Below are 16,369 nucleotides of genomic sequence, written 5' to 3' on the forward strand. Positions count from 1 at the left end.
AATACAGCTTTTCCTTGCCGATATCTCTCTTTTGCAAAGAGATAGGCATTGGAAAATTCAGGGCTATAACGTGTAGATGAAGCACTAACAGGAGGCTTTAAAATTTTCATTCTAGTGTCCTTCGTTTGGGAGAAAAATGCAAAGGTACAATACAGCTTTTCCTTGCCGATATCTCTCTTTTGCAAAGAGATAGGCATTGGACAAATTCAGGGCTATAACGTGTAGATGAAGCACTAACAGGAGGCTTTAAAATTTTCATTCTAGTGTCTTTCGTTTGGGAGAAAAATGCAAAGGTACAATACAGCTTTTCCTTGCCAATATCTCTCTTTTGCAAAGAGCTAGGCATTGGAAAATTCAGGGCTATAACGTGTAGATGAAGCACTAACAGGAGGCTTTACAATTTTCATTCTAGTGTCTTTCGTTTGGGAGAAAAATGCAAAGGTACAATACAGCTTTTCCTTGCCAATATCTCTCTTTTGCAAAGAGCTAGGCATTGGAAAATTCAGGGCTATAACGTGTAGATGAAGCACTAACAGGAGGCTTTAAAATTTTCATTCTAGTGTCTTTCGTTTGGGAGAAAAATGCAAAAGTACAATGCAGCTTTTCCTTGCCGATATCTCTCTTTTGCAAAGAGATAGGCATTGGAAAATGCAGGGCTATAACGTGTAGATGAAGCACTAACAGTAGGCTTTAAAAATTTCATTCTAGTGTCTTTCGTTTGGGAGAAAAATGCAAAAGTACAATGCAGCTTTTCCTTGCCGATATCTCTCTTTCGCAAAGAGATAGGCATTGGAAAATTCAGGGCTATACCGTGTAGATGAAGCACTAACAGGAGGCTTTTACATTTTCATTCTAGTGTCCTTCGTTTGGGAGAAAAATGCAAAGGTACAATACAGCTTTTCCTTGCCGATATCTCTCTTTTGCAAAGAGCTAGGCATTGGAAAATTCAGGGCTATAACGTGTAGATGAAGCACTAACAGGAGGCTTTAAAATTTTCATTCTAGTGTCTTTCGTTTGGGAGAAAAATGCAAAGGTACAATACAGTTTTTCCTTGCCGATATCTCTCTTTTGCAAAGAGATAGGCATTGGAAAATTCAGGGCTATAACGTGTAGATGAAGCACTAACAGGAGGCTTTAAAATTTTCATTCTAGTGTCCTTCGTTTGGGAGAAAAATGCAAAGGTACAATACAGCTTTTCCTTGCCAATATCTCTCTTTTGCAAAGAGCTAGGCATTGGAAAATTCAGGGCTATACCGTGTAGATGAAGCACTAACAGGAGGCTTTTACATTTTCATTCTAGTGTCCTTCGTTTGGGAGAAAAATGCAAAGGTACAATACAGCTTTTCCTTGCCGATATCTCTCTTTTGCAAAGAGATAGGCATTGGAAAATTCAGGGCTATAACGTGTAGATGAAGCACTAACAGGAGGCTTTAAAATTTTCATTCTAGTGTCTTTCGTTTGGGAGAAAAATGCAAAGGTACAATACAGCTTTTCCTTACCGATATCTCTCTTTTGCAAAGAGATAGGCATTTGAAAATTCAGGGCTATAACGTATAGATGAAGCACTAACAGGAGGCTTTAAAATTTTCATTCTAGTGTCCTTCGTTTGGGAGAAAAATGCAAAGGTACAATACAGCTTTTCCTTGCCGATATCTCTCTTTTGCAAAGAGATAGGCATTGGAAAATTCAGGGCTATAACGTGTAGATGAAGCACTAATAGGAGGCTTTAAAATTTTCATTCTAGTGTCCTTCGTTTGGGAGAAAAATGCAAAGGTACAATACAGCTTTTCCTTGCCGATATCTCTCTTTTGCAAAGAGATAGGCATTGGAAAATTCAGGGCTATAACGTGTAGATGAAGCACTAACAGGAGGCTTTAAAATTTTCATTCTAGTGTCTTTCGTTTGGGAGAAAAATGCAAAGGTACAATACAGCTTTTCCTTGCCGATATCTCTCTTTTGCAAAGAGCTAGGCATTGGAAAATTCAGGGCTATAACGTGTAGATGAAGCACTAATAGGAGGCTTTAAAATTTTCATTCTAATGTCCTTCGTTTGGGAGAAAAATGCAAAGGTACAATACAGCTTTTCCTTGCCGATATCTCTCTTTTGCAAAGAGATAGGCATTGGAAAATTCAGGGCTATAACGTGTAGATGAAGCACTAACAGGAGGCTTTAACATTTTCATTCTAGTGTCCTTCGTTTGGGAGAAAAATGCAAAGGTACAATACAGCTTTTCCTTGCCGATATCTCTCTTTTGCAAAGAGATAGGCATTGGACAAATTCAGGGCTATAACGTGTAGATGAAGCACTAACAGGAGGCTTTAAAATTTTCATTCTAGTGTCTTTCGTTTGGGAGAAAAATGCAAAGGTACAATACAGCTTTTCCTTGCCAATATCTCTCTTTTGCAAAGAGCTAGGCATTGGAAAATTCAGGGCTATAACGTGTAGATGAAGCACTAACAGGAGGCTTTAAAATTTTCATTCTAGTGTCTTTCGTTTGGGAGAAAAATGCAAAGGTACAATACAGCTTTTCCTTGCCAATATCTCTCTTTTGCAAAGAGCTAGGCATTGGAAAATTCAGGGCTATAACGTGTAGATGAAGCACTAACAGGAGGCTTTAAAATTTTCATTCTAGTGTCTTTCGTTTGGGAGAAAAATGCAAAAGTACAATGCAGCTTTTCCTTGCCGATATCTCTCTTTTGCAAAGAGATAGGCATTGGAAAATGCAGGGCTATAACGTGTAGATGAAGCACTAACAGTAGGCTTTAAAAATTTCATTCTAGTGTCTTTCGTTTGGGAGAAAAATGCAAAAGTACAATGCAGCTTTTCCTTGCCGATATCTCTCTTTCGCAAAGAGATAGGCATTGGAAAATTCAGGGCTATACCGTGTAGATGAAGCACTAACAGGAGGCTTTTACATTTTCATTCTAGTGTCCTTCGTTTGGGAGAAAAATGCAAAGGTACAATACAGCTTTTCCTTGCCGATATCTCTCTTTTGCAAAGAGCTAGGCATTGGAAAATTCAGGGCTATAACGTGTAGATGAAGCACTAACAGGAGGCTTTAAAATTTTCATTCTAGTGTCTTTCGTTTGGGAGAAAAATGCAAAGGTACAATACAGTTTTTCCTTGCCGATATCTCTCTTTTGCAAAGAGATAGGCATTGGAAAATTCAGGGCTATAACGTGTAGATGAAGCACTAACAGGAGGCTTTAAAATTTTCATTCTAGTGTCCTTCGTTTGGGAGAAAAATGCAAAGGTACAATACAGCTTTTCCTTGCCAATATCTCTCTTTTGCAAAGAGCTAGGCATTGGAAAATTCAGGGCTATACCGTGTAGATGAAGCACTAACAGGAGGCTTTTACATTTTCATTCTAGTGTCCTTCGTTTGGGAGAAAAATGCAAAGGTACAATACAGCTTTTCCTTGCCGATATCTCTCTTTTGCAAAGAGATAGGCATTGGAAAATTCAGGGCTATAACGTGTAGATGAAGCACTAACAGGAGGCTTTAAAATTTTCATTCTAGTGTCTTTCGTTTGGGAGAAAAATGCAAAGGTACAATACAGCTTTTCCTTACCGATATCTCTCTTTTGCAAAGAGATAGGCATTTGAAAATTCAGGGCTATAACGTATAGATGAAGCACTAACAGGAGGCTTTAAAATTTTCATTCTAGTGTCCTTCGTTTGGGAGAAAAATGCAAAGGTACAATACAGCTTTTCCTTGCCGATATCTCTCTTTTGCAAAGAGATAGGCATTGGAAAATTCAGGGCTATAACGTGTAGATGAAGCACTAATAGGAGGCTTTAAAATTTTCATTCTAGTGTCCTTCGTTTGGGAGAAAAATGCAAAGGTACAATACAGCTTTTCCTTGCCGATATCTCTCTTTTGCAAAGAGATAGGCATTGGAAAATTCAGGGCTATAACGTGTAGATGAAGCACTAACAGGAGGCTTTAAAATTTTCATTCTAGTGTCTTTCGTTTGGGAGAAAAATGCAAAGGTACAATACAGCTTTTCCTTGCCGATATCTCTCTTTTGCAAAGAGCTAGGCATTGGAAAATTCAGGGCTATAACGTGTAGATGAAGCACTAATAGGAGGCTTTAAAATTTTCATTCTAATGTCCTTCGTTTGGGAGAAAAATGCAAAGGTACAATACAGCTTTTCCTTGTCGATATCTCTCTTTTGCAAAGAGATAGGCATTGGAAAATTCAGGGCTATAACGTGTATATGAAGCACTAACAGGAGGCTTTAAAATTTTCATTCTAGTGTCTTTCGTTTGGGAGAAAAATGCAAAGGTACAATACAGCTTTTCCTTGCCGATATCTCTCTTTTGCAAAGAGCTAGGCATTGGAAAATTCAGGGCTATAACGTGTAGATGAAGCACTAACAGTAGACTTTAAAATTTTCATTCTAGTGTCTTTCGTTTGGGAGAAAAATGCAAAGGTACAATACAGCTTTTCCTTGCCAATATCTCTCTTTTGCAAAGAGCTAGGCATTGGAAAATTCAGGGCTATAACGTGTAGATGAAGCACTAACAGGAGGCTTTAAAATTTTCATTCTAGTGTCTTTCGTTTGGGAGAAAAATGCAAAGGTACAATACAGCTTTTCCTTGCCGATATCTCTCTTTTGCAAAGAGATAGGCATTGGAAAATTCAGGGCTATAACGTGTAGATGAAGCACTAACAGGAGGCTTTAAAATTTTCATTCTAGTGTCTTTCGTTTGGGAGAAAAATCAGCTTGAATGCTTCAGGGGCTGGGGCATAGCCAACATGAGCCCCACACCGAAGGAGGGTGGAGGTGTTTAATGCAAACTAGGGGTCAGACAAGCGCCGCAAAAGGCCACCATGCCCTGCACGCCCCTTTTCTGTTTTCATATGCAGACGAGGGTTGAAGCCAACTTTGACCCACTGCTTGGATGACATCACCATATGCAAATCCATCTGCGGCAGGCCTTCCCCCAGGAATGCTTGCACTAGTTGGTGCATTTGGTTTGTTGTTTGGGGGTGCTTCAGTATTAGGCAGCCTTCTGCCCTCCCATGTTCATCTGAAAATATGTGTTCTCCCTGCAGTTGTTGTCCCCAGATGAGAGTTCCCTTGTGCTGCCTCAGTTGAATCTCCTTAACTTGACAGAGATGTGCCTGAGCAGCGGCCCTCCCCAGCTCTATCCCAAATCATACTTATTTTGCATAGGAGATACCATGGTCATAAGGATTATTCTCCCAGGGTGAGGTTCATTCATTGCATTCTGGGTATGCTGACCCCTGTGATTTCCCCAAATGTGGGAAACTCGACTGCTTTATTTGTGGTAGTGGGGGACTGTGTTTGTGTTTTCTTCTGGTCAGCTCTGGTAAAAGTCAGATTTCTTTGTTTCAGAGCCTTGTTCTTCTTTTGAGAGTTCCCTTGTGCTAGTTCTTAAGAACGAACAAATCTTTTGCCTTTTACTAAAGATTTCCGTGGAGAGGAGCAAAACTGAGTTTTATCTCAATTTTTGCATGCCCCGTCTTATTGGGGTTTCTTTTTTCAGTTTAAAGATAGAACGAGTGTGCTTTAATGTAAGCTCATTTGCGTAGAAATGACAGTAAATGTTTGTTTCTTTTCAAACAGAACTTTCTTGACTATACTAATTGCTTGAAAGATCTGGGAGCACATGGAAAAGAGTACAAACCATGTTTATAGCAAGGGGAAGCCTGGTGAGAAATCTGCTTTCTTTCTTTCAAATTGGGTGCTCACTTTGAGCTGAATGAGGACTGCTGGCATGGCACTCAGGCGACAGGTAGAATCTTGGTCATGCTGTGGTTTCTCTTCAGAACGAACAAATCTTTCGCCTTTTACTAAAGATTTCCGTGGAGAGGAGCAAAACTGAGTTTTATCTCAATTTTTGCATGCCCCATCTTATTGGGGTTTTATTTTATTGGTTTAAAGATAGAACGAGTGTGCTTTAATGTAAGCTCATTTGCATAGAAATGACAGTAAATGTTTGTTTCTTTTCAAACAGAACTTTCTTGACCACACTAATTGTTTGAAAGATCTGGGAGCACATGGAAAAGAGTACAAACCATGTTTATAGCAAGGGGAAGCCTGGTGAGAAATCTGCTTTCTTTCATTCAAATTGGGTGCTCACTTTGAGCTGAATGAGAACTGCTGGCATGGCACTCAGGCGACAGGTGGAATCTTGGTCATGCTCTGGTTTCTCTTCAGAACTAACAAATATTTCGCCTTTTATTAAAGATTTCCGTGGAGAGGAGCAAAACTGAGTTTTATCTCAATTTTTGCATGCCCCATATTATTGGGGTTTCTTTTATCAGTTTAAAGACAGAACGAGTGTGCTTTCTTGTTAGCTTTAATGTAAGTTTATTTGCATAACAATGACAGTAAATGTTTGTTTCTTTTCAAACAGAACTTTCTTGACCATGCTACTTGCTTGAAAGATCTGGGAGCACATGGAAAACAGTACAAACCATGCAGTATCACAAGAGCCTTTATTTGATCTTTCATGAAGATAGAGCAGAATTGAGGACACGTCAACAATTTCTGCCGAAGGTGGTTCATCTTTCCACATGGTGCCTTTGGCCACTGACACCTTCGTTGAGTCAAAGTCTCTGGCTGTGGTCAGAACTTTGAAAATTTATGTCACCAGAACGGTTCAGATTAGGAAAACAGAGGCTCTGTTTGTCCTGTATGCTCCCAACATGATTGGGTGTCCTGCTTCCATGCAGACCATTATGCGCTGGATCTGTGGTAAAATTCAGCATGCTCATTCCACGGCAGGATTGCCGTTACTGAATTAGGTGAAGACCCATTCTACTAGAAAGGTGGGTTCATCCTGGGCAGCTGGTCGGGGAGTCTCGGCATTGCAACTTTGCCGAGCAGCTATTTAGTAAACACTTTTGCTAAGTTTTACAAGTTTGATACCTTGGCTGATGATAACCTCAAGTTGGGTCATTCGGTGCTGCAGAGTCGTACGCACTCTCCCACCCGTTCAAGAGCTTTGGTATAACCCCATGGTTCTTAATGTGACCCCAGCATCCTCTAGGTCGTATGAGAAAATAGGATTTTAATACCTACCGGTAAATCCTTTTCTCTTAGTACGTAGAGGATGCTGGGCACCCGTCCCAGTCCATACTGTGTCTGCAGTTATTACTTGTGGTTATACACATGTTGTGTTACGGTTCTGGTCAGCTTTTTGCTGCAATTGTTCATGCCGTTGGCTTGTGTTCTGTTGAATGCCACGTTCTGCGGCATGCTTAAGGTGTGAGCTGGTAAGATGCTCACCTTAGTTTAACAATAAATCCTTTCCTCGAAATGTCCGTCTCCCTGGGCACAGTTCCTATAACTGGAGTCTGGAGGAGGGGCATAGAGGGAGGAGCCAGTTCACACCCTTTGAAAGTCTTAAAGTGCCCATGTCTCTTGCGGATCCCGTCTATACCCCATGGTTCTTAATGTGACCCCAGCATCCTCTACGGACTAAGAGAAAAGGATGCCCTTGTGTACTATCCTGACTTCTCCTCCCGTCTGCTTACTTTGTGCCTTCCAACGCACAATGCGAACTACAGGTGGTGCTGCAGGGCCCACACCCTTTTACTTGCCTTACAGAGCAGCTCTGGAGCTGTTACAGTGCCCAGCTGCTGCAAGAAATCAGCATGAATGCTTCAGGGGATGGGGCATGGCCAACATGAGCCCCACACCAAAGGAGGGTGGGGGTGTTTAATGCGAACTAGGGGTCATCCAAGCACTGCAAAAGGCCGCCATGCCCTGCATGCCCCTTTTCTCTTTTTATATGCAGATGAGGGTTCCAGCCAACTTTGGCCCACTGCTTGGATGACATCACCGTATGCAAATCCGTCTGCTGCAGACCTTCCCCCAGGAATGCTGTTACTAGTTGTTGGATATGGTTTGATATTTGATGGTGCTTCAGTATTAGGCAGCCTTCCGCCATCCCATGTTCATCTGAAAAGATGTGGTCTCCCTGCAGTTGTTGTCCCCAGACGAGAGTTCCCTTGTGCTTCCTCAGTTGAATCTCCTTAACTTGACGGGGGAGGGGCTGCCCGAGCTGCCACCCTCCCCAGCCCTATCCCAACTCATACTTATTTTACATATTAGATCTCTTGATCATGAAGATTGTTCTCACAGGGTGAGGTTCATCCATTATATTTTAAAATAGGAAGGTACAAATTACATATTTGAATTGCATCTATGTGCTGGATTCAAATGTCCCCCCCCCTTCCTTTCTCAATTGTGCCCGTCAGCAGCTATTCTAAGGTTGCTGCCAATGGGTGTGACACATTAATTTCTTCTGTGGGGTACACTGGACTCCACAAGGATTCACATTGGGGTGTAGAGTAGGATCTTGATCTGAGGCACCAACCGGCTCAAAGCTTTTGACTGTTCCCAAGAAGCTCAGTGCATTCTCCTCTATAACCCCGCTTCCATGAACAGGGAGCTCAGTTTGTAGTTGGTGCCTTCAGTAGCAGGCCAATTAACAGGGGCCTGCCTCAGGCAGCCTATTCTTAGCTATTAATTTTGACAAGAAAAGAAGAACTTGTTTTATGAGAATCTACAAGGGCTGCAGCAGGCTAGGTCTAATAGACATCTTTACTGCAGCTTCATCACTCCCAGCGGCGCTATATACTCCCGTGCCCTGGTTGCTGGGTCACTGCAGCGGAGGCTCCGGTTTCATCCTAAGGTCAGTCACACACACACCACCCTTCCGGATCACGAGGCCGCTGATGAAGGGGAGCGAGGCCGTAGGGGGTGGGCCGTGTGCGCACTGCGGTGGACACTGATTACTGGGCAGCCGCTCCACTAGCCACCAGGTACAGTTAAGGAGCACAGGTCTGGGGGTTTTTCTCCTATATTAACCCAATTTTGTACTGCCCGCAGCGCATTGTGATAGGTAATAGGGCCTGATTCAGGTTGGATTGCAATCACAATAAGCGATCCAACTGCAAAAATTGCTAAGAGCATACGCATGTGCCTGCATTTTCTGCGGCACCCCGCAGAGAATGTGATCGCCTCTGCCTGTCAATCGGGGTGGGGAAGGGGGGGAGAGGTGGGTCAGCAACACTCCATTTCCAAGTCAGGGATGGAGCGGTGCGGGGGCAAGGCTTCAAAATGGGGTCTGCAACGGAGGAGACACAGGGGGCGTGGTCACAGCGGCTGTATGACATCACATTCAGCCGCTGTGATCACAAAAATGGTGGCGGCTTCCTGCGCGCACATACAGTCTGCACCAGCAGGAGCCTACACCATTTTTTATGATCACGCTGAACTGCAGTGCGACTGCAATTACAGCATGGTCAAGAAGGGAGGCGTCATGCTGGGTGGCCATGCCCTGTCACTGTGCAGGAGCCAGCACCGCTCACACACTAGTCCCCGGGTGCAGCCCCCAACCCCCGGGACACCCGGAGCAACAAAATGTAGATTCAGGCCACCAGGCCACGCCCCTACCTATGAAACCATGCCTCCTTTTTACCATTGCGCTGCTTATCTGCGCGCACTGCATTACAATCTCCCTCGCCACCTCTCTGTGTGTCACCAGTGATAGTGACACCTCTGCCATGCTTGTAGCAGCTGGTCCTAAGATCTACGCCTCAAACCCTGAGTGTTTGCCCTTGTGACTTGTTAATCATCATAGCGAAGCAGATGCTTACAGAAAACTGCAGGGGCTTAGATTGAAAATAAAAAAATTGATGGGTATAAGGTAGAGAGGAGCGGGTTCGGTTCTCCGAGAACCGAATTCCCCACGAACTCCACGTGGTTTACACTGGTCCGAGGCAGGCTCGGTTGTTCCCGCCTGACTCGGAAAACCTGAACAAGGGAAAATGTCATCATCCCGCTGTCGGATTCTCGCGAGATTCGGATTCCATATAAAGAGCTGCGCGTTGCTGCCATTTTTACTCGTGCATTGAAGAGAGAGCGGAGAGGACGTGGCTATGTTCTCTCAGTGGAAATCTCAATATCAGTGCTCAGTATCAGTGGTTACTTATTGCTGCTCAGTAATACTAGTAGTGTGTCTCTCCTGCTCAGTGTCAGTTCTCAGTAGTATCCTCATCAGTGCTCAGTATCACTGCTCATTGTCTTGTGCTGCATTGTGGTGCTCAGCATACTACAGTACATTACTAATAGTCCAGTGCTGCATCTTGCTGCTCAGTGTCAGTTCTAGTATCCTCATCAGTGCTCACTATCACTGCTCATTGCATTGTGGTGTTCTGTATACTACAATAACATAGTAATATAGTAACATAGTTTTTGAGGTTGAATAGAGGCAAATTGCCCATCGTGTTCAACCTGTTTTAAGTTGTGATGATTCTACATACTTGCTGAATAATGTTTTATGACTAGTTAGCTACTATAACTCATGTTACCCCCGGATTAACCATGTTGATATTTTAAGTATTATAACCTTGGATAGCTTTTTCATTCAGAAATGTATCCATTCCTTTTTTAAATCCAATTACAGAGTCCGCCATTACCACCTTCCCTGGCAGGGAATTCCACATCCTGATTGCCCTAACAGTGAAGAAACCTTTCCTCCATTGCGTTCTGAACTTTCCTCCAGTCGCAGCGAGTGACCACGTGTTCTTTTAATAAATAATTCCTCTGATAACTCTTTGTTATGTATCTTTACATATTTGAAGATATTAATAATATCTCCTCTTAGGCACCTCTTTTCTAGTGTATAAATATTCAGCCTAGTAAGTCTTTCCTTATAGTCCAGTACTTTTAGGCCTTTAATCTATTTAGTCTTCAGGATCTCTTACACTTCCATGAGCAGCAGAGTAGTGCAATGAAAGCATGCTGGGCCCATAACCCAGAGGTCGATTGATCGAAACTATCCTCTGCTATGTGCATTTTTTTTTTTATAATTAAAGTAATCAAAAACTGGGATTGATATTTTGGCTCTTTTATTTTTACTTAAAGTACAATAACTTTTATCATTTTAATTTGTTTTAATAGTATATTGACAGCATTGTTTTCTTTAAAAAATCCACTTAATTTTCTTTACCCTATTACTGAAATGGTAATTGACAAAAACAAACTACATTGTCACCAGAAGAGCAATGCAAAATGTACAAGTGATATATGAAAATCATCTTCCATCTTGAATTTCAATGATGCATTGGGACAACAATTTGTGAGAAACATCTTCACCCACAAAGAAAGATTTTCTTAATTCCTTACCTGTGTGCTGATTAGATATCACCTTGTTTTCACATTAAACAGACTTCCCCGTGAGGAAGCAGCAAGGATGCAGTGACGTTTCCTGGTGTCAACCTGTATTATTTCAGTAGACATTGAAATGAGGATGCATCTTTGATGCCTTTCCAATGAAGCAAGTTTATTTCAGTAATAGGTGAAAAACCATTCCTACAAAGGTGTTAATCAGAGACTTGGCTTTGTGGACACTTTTCAGAGAGCAAATTTGTTAGCATAAACATAAAATCAGAAAATGAAGAGCTGTTTAATCACTCAATTGGACTTTTCTGCCAGCATATTTTTTTTCTCTGCAACCCACTGCTAAATTGTGCTTCCTAGCTGTTTTTTTATAAAATCACTTAATCAAATCTAACTCTGATTACATCAGAGAAGGCCAGGTACCCTACACCATAAGGGGGGTTTTTGAAATTTTGACTTGTCTACTTAAAGATCACCAAAATCTGATTACAAGGTCAATTACATCCCTGGGTGGGATTGAACCACCAACCTTTTGGTTAATAGCCAAACATGCTAACCGATTGCGCCACAGAGACACCTTGCAAAAGTCAATACTGACAAAGGCTAATAATCATTCATCTAGAACGTTTCCTAGAAAAACTTTAAAAAGTCAATAATCTGGAGAATTTTTGTAAGAAACACATTGGTACTTTCCCATGATGAGTGAGTGCTTCAGGATTTCTTGCACTTACATGGGCTATTAACCAAAAGGTTGGTGGTTCAATCCCACCCAGGGATGTAATTGACCTTGTCATCAGATTTTGGTGATCTTTAAGTAGACAAGTCAAAATTTCAAACCCCCTCTTATGGTGTAGGGTACCTGGCCTTCTCTGACGTAATCAGAGTTAGATTTAATTAAGTGATTTTATAAAAAACAGCTAGGAAGCACAATTTAGCAGTGGGTTGCAGAGAAAAAAATAACATTTTAAACCTACCGGTAATTTTTTTTTCTCGTAGTCCGTAGAGGATGATGGGGACTCCGTAAGGACCATGGGGGATAGACGGGCTCCGCAGCAGACATGGGCACTTTAAGAAAGACTTTAGATCTGGGTGTGCACTGGCTCCTCCCTCTATGCCCCTCCTCCATACCTCAGTTAGAGAAACTGTGCCCAGAGGAGACAGACAGTTCGAGGAAAGGATTTTTGTTAATCCAAGGTCAAGATTCATACCAGCCACACCAATCACACCGTATAACTTGTGATATACTACCCAGTTAACAGTATGAATCAAATCTAACTCTGATTACATCAGAGAAGGCCAGGTACCCTACACCATAACAGGGGTTTTCGAAATTTTGACTTGTCTACTTAAAGATCAACAAAATCTGATTACAAGTTCAATTACGTCCCTGGGTGGGATTGAACCACCAACCTTTTGGTTAATAGCCGTACACACTAACTGATTGCGCCACAGCGAAACTTTGCAAAAGTACATACTGACAAAGGCTAATAAGCATTCATCTAGAACGATTCCTAGAAAAACTTTAAAAAGTCAATAATAAGGAGAGTTTTTGTAAGATGTTTCTTCCAGCAACCAATGAAGAAACACATTGGTACTTTCGCATGATGAGTGAGTGCTTCAGGATCTCTTGCACTTACATGTGCAGCAGAGTACTGTAATGGAAGCATGCTGGGTCCATAACCCAGAGGTAGGCAGATTGAAACTATCCTCTGCTATATGACTTGTCTACTTAAATATTACCAAAATTTGATGACAAGGTCAATTACGTCCCTGGATGGGATTGAACCACCAACCTTTTGATTAATAGCTGAACACACTAACCGATTGCGCCACAGAGACACTTTGCAAAAAGTACATACTGACAAAGACTAATAAGCATTCATCTAGAACGTTTCCTAGAAAAACTTTAAAAAGTCAATAATCTGGAGAGTTTTTGTAAGATGTTTCTTCCAGCAACCAATGAAGAAACACATTGGTACTTTCCCATGATGAGTGAGTGCTTCAGGATCTCTTGCACTTACATGTGCAGCAGAGTACTGCAATGGAAGCATGCTGGGCCCATAACCCAGAGGTAGGCAGATTGAAACTATCCTTTGCTATATGCATTTTTTTTTTGTTCATTAAAGTAATCCAAAACTGGGATTGATATTTTAGCTTTTATTTTTACTTAAAGTACAATAACTTTTACCATTTTAATTTGTTTTAATAGTATATTGACAGTGTTGTTTTCTTTCAAAAATCCAATTAATTTTCTTTACCCGATTATTAAAATGGTAATTGACAAAAACAAACTACATTGTCACCAGAAGAGCAATACAAAATGTACAAGTGATATATTAAAATCATCTTTCCAGCTTGAATTTCAATGATGCATTGGGGCAACGATTTTGTGAGAAACATCTTCACCCTTAAATAAAGATTTTCTTTATTCCTTACCTGTGTGCTAATTAGATATCACCTTGTTTTCACATTAAACAGACTTCCACATGAGAAAGCAGCAAGGATGCAGTGGCGTTAATGTTTCCTGGTGTCAACCTGTATTATTTCAGTAGATATTGAAATGAGGATGCATCTTGCTGCCTTTCCAATGAAGCAAGTTTAATTTAGTAATAGGTGAAAAACCATCCCTACAAATATGTTAATCAGATACTTGGCTTTGTGGACACTTTTCAGAGAACTAATTAGTTAGCATAAAAATAAAGCCAGAAAATGAAGAGCTGTTTAATCACTCAATTGGATTTTTCTGCCAGCATATTTCTTTTTCTCTGCAACCCACTGCTAAATTGTGCTTCCTAGCTGTTTTTTTATAAAATCACTGATTCAAATCTAACTCTGATTACATCAGAGTAGGCCAGGTACCCTACACCATAAGAAGGGGGTTTGAAATTTTGACTTGTCTACTTAAAGATCACCAAAATCTGATAACAAGGTCAATTACATCGTTGGGTGGGATTGAACCACCAACCCTTTGATTAATAACCAAACACACTAACCGATTGCGCCACAGAGACACTTTACAAACATACATACTGACAAAGGCTAATAAGCATTCATCTAGAACGTTTCCTAGAAAAACTTTAAAAAGTCAATAATCTGGAGAGTTTTTGTAAGATGTTTCTTCCATCAACCAACGAAGAAACACATTGGTACTTTCCCATGATGAGTGAGTGCTTCAGGATCTCTTGCACTTACATGTGCAGCAGAGTACTGCAATGGAAACATGCTGGGCCCATAACCCAGAGGTAGGCAGATTGAAACTATCCTCTGCTATATGCATTTTTTTTTGTTAATTAAAGTAATCCAAAACTGGGATTGATATTTTTGCTCTTTTATTTTTACTTAAAGTACAATAACTTTTACCATTTTAATTTGTTTTAATAGTATATTGACAGTATTGTTTTCTTTCAAAAATCCACTTAATTTTCTTTACCCTATTATTAAAATGGTAATTGACAAAAACAAACTACATTGTCACCAGAAGAGCAATACAAAATGTACAAGTGATATATTAAAATCATCTTTCCAGCTTGAATTTCAATGATGCATTGGGGCAACGATTTTGTGAGAAACACCTTCACCCTTAAATAAAGATTTTCTTAATTCCTTACCTGTGTGCTAATTAGATATCACCTTGTTTTCACATTAAACAGACTTCCACATGCGAAAGCAGCAAGGATGCAGTGGCGTTTATGTTTCCTGGTGTCAACCTGTATTATTTCAGTAGACATTGAAATGAGGATGCATCTTGCTGCCTTTCCAATGAAGCAAGTTTAATTCAGTAATAGGTGAAAAACCATTCCTACAAAGGTGTTAATCAGAGACTTGGCTTTGTGGACACTTTTCAGAGAGCAAATTTGTTAGCATAAACATAAAATCAGAAAATGAAGAGCTGTTTAAACAGCTACTGCCTGAGGGTCTCTTGACCTGGTGCAATACCTCTGTAGCTTTTTGTTGAGGCGGGACGCCATCATGTCTATCTGGAACAGTCCCCACCGACTTGCAATCTGTGCGAAGACTTCCTGATGGAGTCCCCACTCTCCTGGATGTAGGTCGTGTCTGCTGAGGAAGTCTGCTTCCCAGTTGTCCACTCCCGGAATGAACACTGCTGACAGTGCGCTTACATGATTCTCCGCCCAGCGAAGAATTCTGGTGGCTTCCGCCATCGCCACTCTGCTCCTTGTGCCGCCTTGGCGGTTTACATGAACTACTGCGGTGACGTTGTCTGACTGGATCAGAACTGGTTGGTCGCGAAGTAAGGTCTCCGCTTGACATAGGGCGTTGTATATGGCCCTTAGCTCCAGGATGTTGATGTGAAGACAAGTCTCCTGACTTGACCAAAGACCTTGGAAATTTCTTCCCTGTGTGGCTGCTCCCCAACCTCGGAGGCTCGCGTTCGTGGTCACCAGGATCCAGTCCTGAATGCCGAACCTGCGGCCCTCTAGAAGGTGAGCACTCTGCAGCCACCACAGGAGAGATACCCTGGCCCTAGGGGACAGGGTGATCAACTGATGAATCTGTAGATGTGACCCGGACCACTTGTCCAGTAGGTCCCATTGCAAGATCCTCGCATGGAACCTGCCGAAGGGAATGGCCTCGTATGATGCCACCATCATTCCCAGGACTCGAGTGCAGTGATGCACTGACACCTGTTTTGGTTTCAATAGGTTCCTGACCAGAGTCATGAGTTCCTGGGCCTTTTCTATCGGAAGATAAACCCTTTTCTGGTCCGTATCCAGAATAATGCCCAAGCAAAGTCAGACGAGTCGTAGGAACCAACTGCGACTTCGGGATATTGAGAATCCAGCCGTTTTGCTGTAACACCTTCAATGAAAGTTATACGCTGTTCAGCAACTGCTCTCTTGATCTCGCTTTTATGAGGAGATCGTTCAAGTACGGGATAATTGTGACACCTTGCTTTCGCAGGAGCACCATAATTTCCGTCATTACCTTGGTGAAAATTCTCGGAGAAAATTCTGGAGAGACCAAACGGCAACGTCTGAAATTGGTAATGACAATACTGTACCGCAAATCTTAGGTACGCCTGATGAGGTGGATAAATGAGTACATGAAGGTATGCATCCTTTATGTCCAGAGATATCATAAAATCCCCCCCTTCTAGGCTGGCGATGACCGCTCTTAGCGATTCCATCTTGAACTTGAACCTTTTCAAGTATAGGTTCAGGGATTTTAAATTTAATA

The 16,369-nt window shown here is 41.6% G+C and overlaps 5 non-coding genes across 5 annotated transcripts; 4 read left to right on the forward strand and 1 right to left on the reverse strand.

Moving 5' to 3' along the window:
* Positions 1–5,168: 5,168 nt before the first annotated feature.
* Positions 5,169–5,332, forward strand: LOC135008684 (U1 spliceosomal RNA). Its single transcript, XR_010208336.1, has one exon. It is a non-coding gene; the product is annotated as a U1 spliceosomal RNA (small nuclear RNA).
* A 59-nt stretch (positions 5,333–5,391) lies between these two features.
* Positions 5,392–5,508, forward strand: LOC135008966 (U5 spliceosomal RNA). The gene has a single exon (XR_010208566.1). It is a non-coding gene; the product is annotated as a U5 spliceosomal RNA (small nuclear RNA).
* Positions 5,509–5,782: 274 nt separating this feature from the next.
* LOC135008932 (U5 spliceosomal RNA) lies at positions 5,783–5,898 on the forward strand. Its single transcript, XR_010208533.1, has one exon. It is a non-coding gene; the product is annotated as a U5 spliceosomal RNA (small nuclear RNA).
* A 275-nt stretch (positions 5,899–6,173) lies between these two features.
* LOC135008952 (U5 spliceosomal RNA) lies at positions 6,174–6,289 on the forward strand. The gene has a single exon (XR_010208552.1). It is a non-coding gene; the product is annotated as a U5 spliceosomal RNA (small nuclear RNA).
* Positions 6,290–11,671: 5,382 nt separating this feature from the next.
* TRNAN-AUU (transfer RNA asparagine (anticodon AUU)) lies at positions 11,672–11,745 on the reverse strand. Its single transcript has one exon. It is a non-coding gene; the product is annotated as a tRNA-Asn (tRNA).
* Between the last annotated feature and the right edge of the window lie 4,624 nt (positions 11,746–16,369).

This window comes from Pseudophryne corroboree, unplaced genomic scaffold (genome assembly GCF_028390025.1).
Source record: "Pseudophryne corroboree isolate aPseCor3 unplaced genomic scaffold, aPseCor3.hap2 scaffold_223, whole genome shotgun sequence".
Taxonomy (NCBI): Eukaryota; Metazoa; Chordata; class Amphibia; order Anura; family Myobatrachidae; genus Pseudophryne; species Pseudophryne corroboree.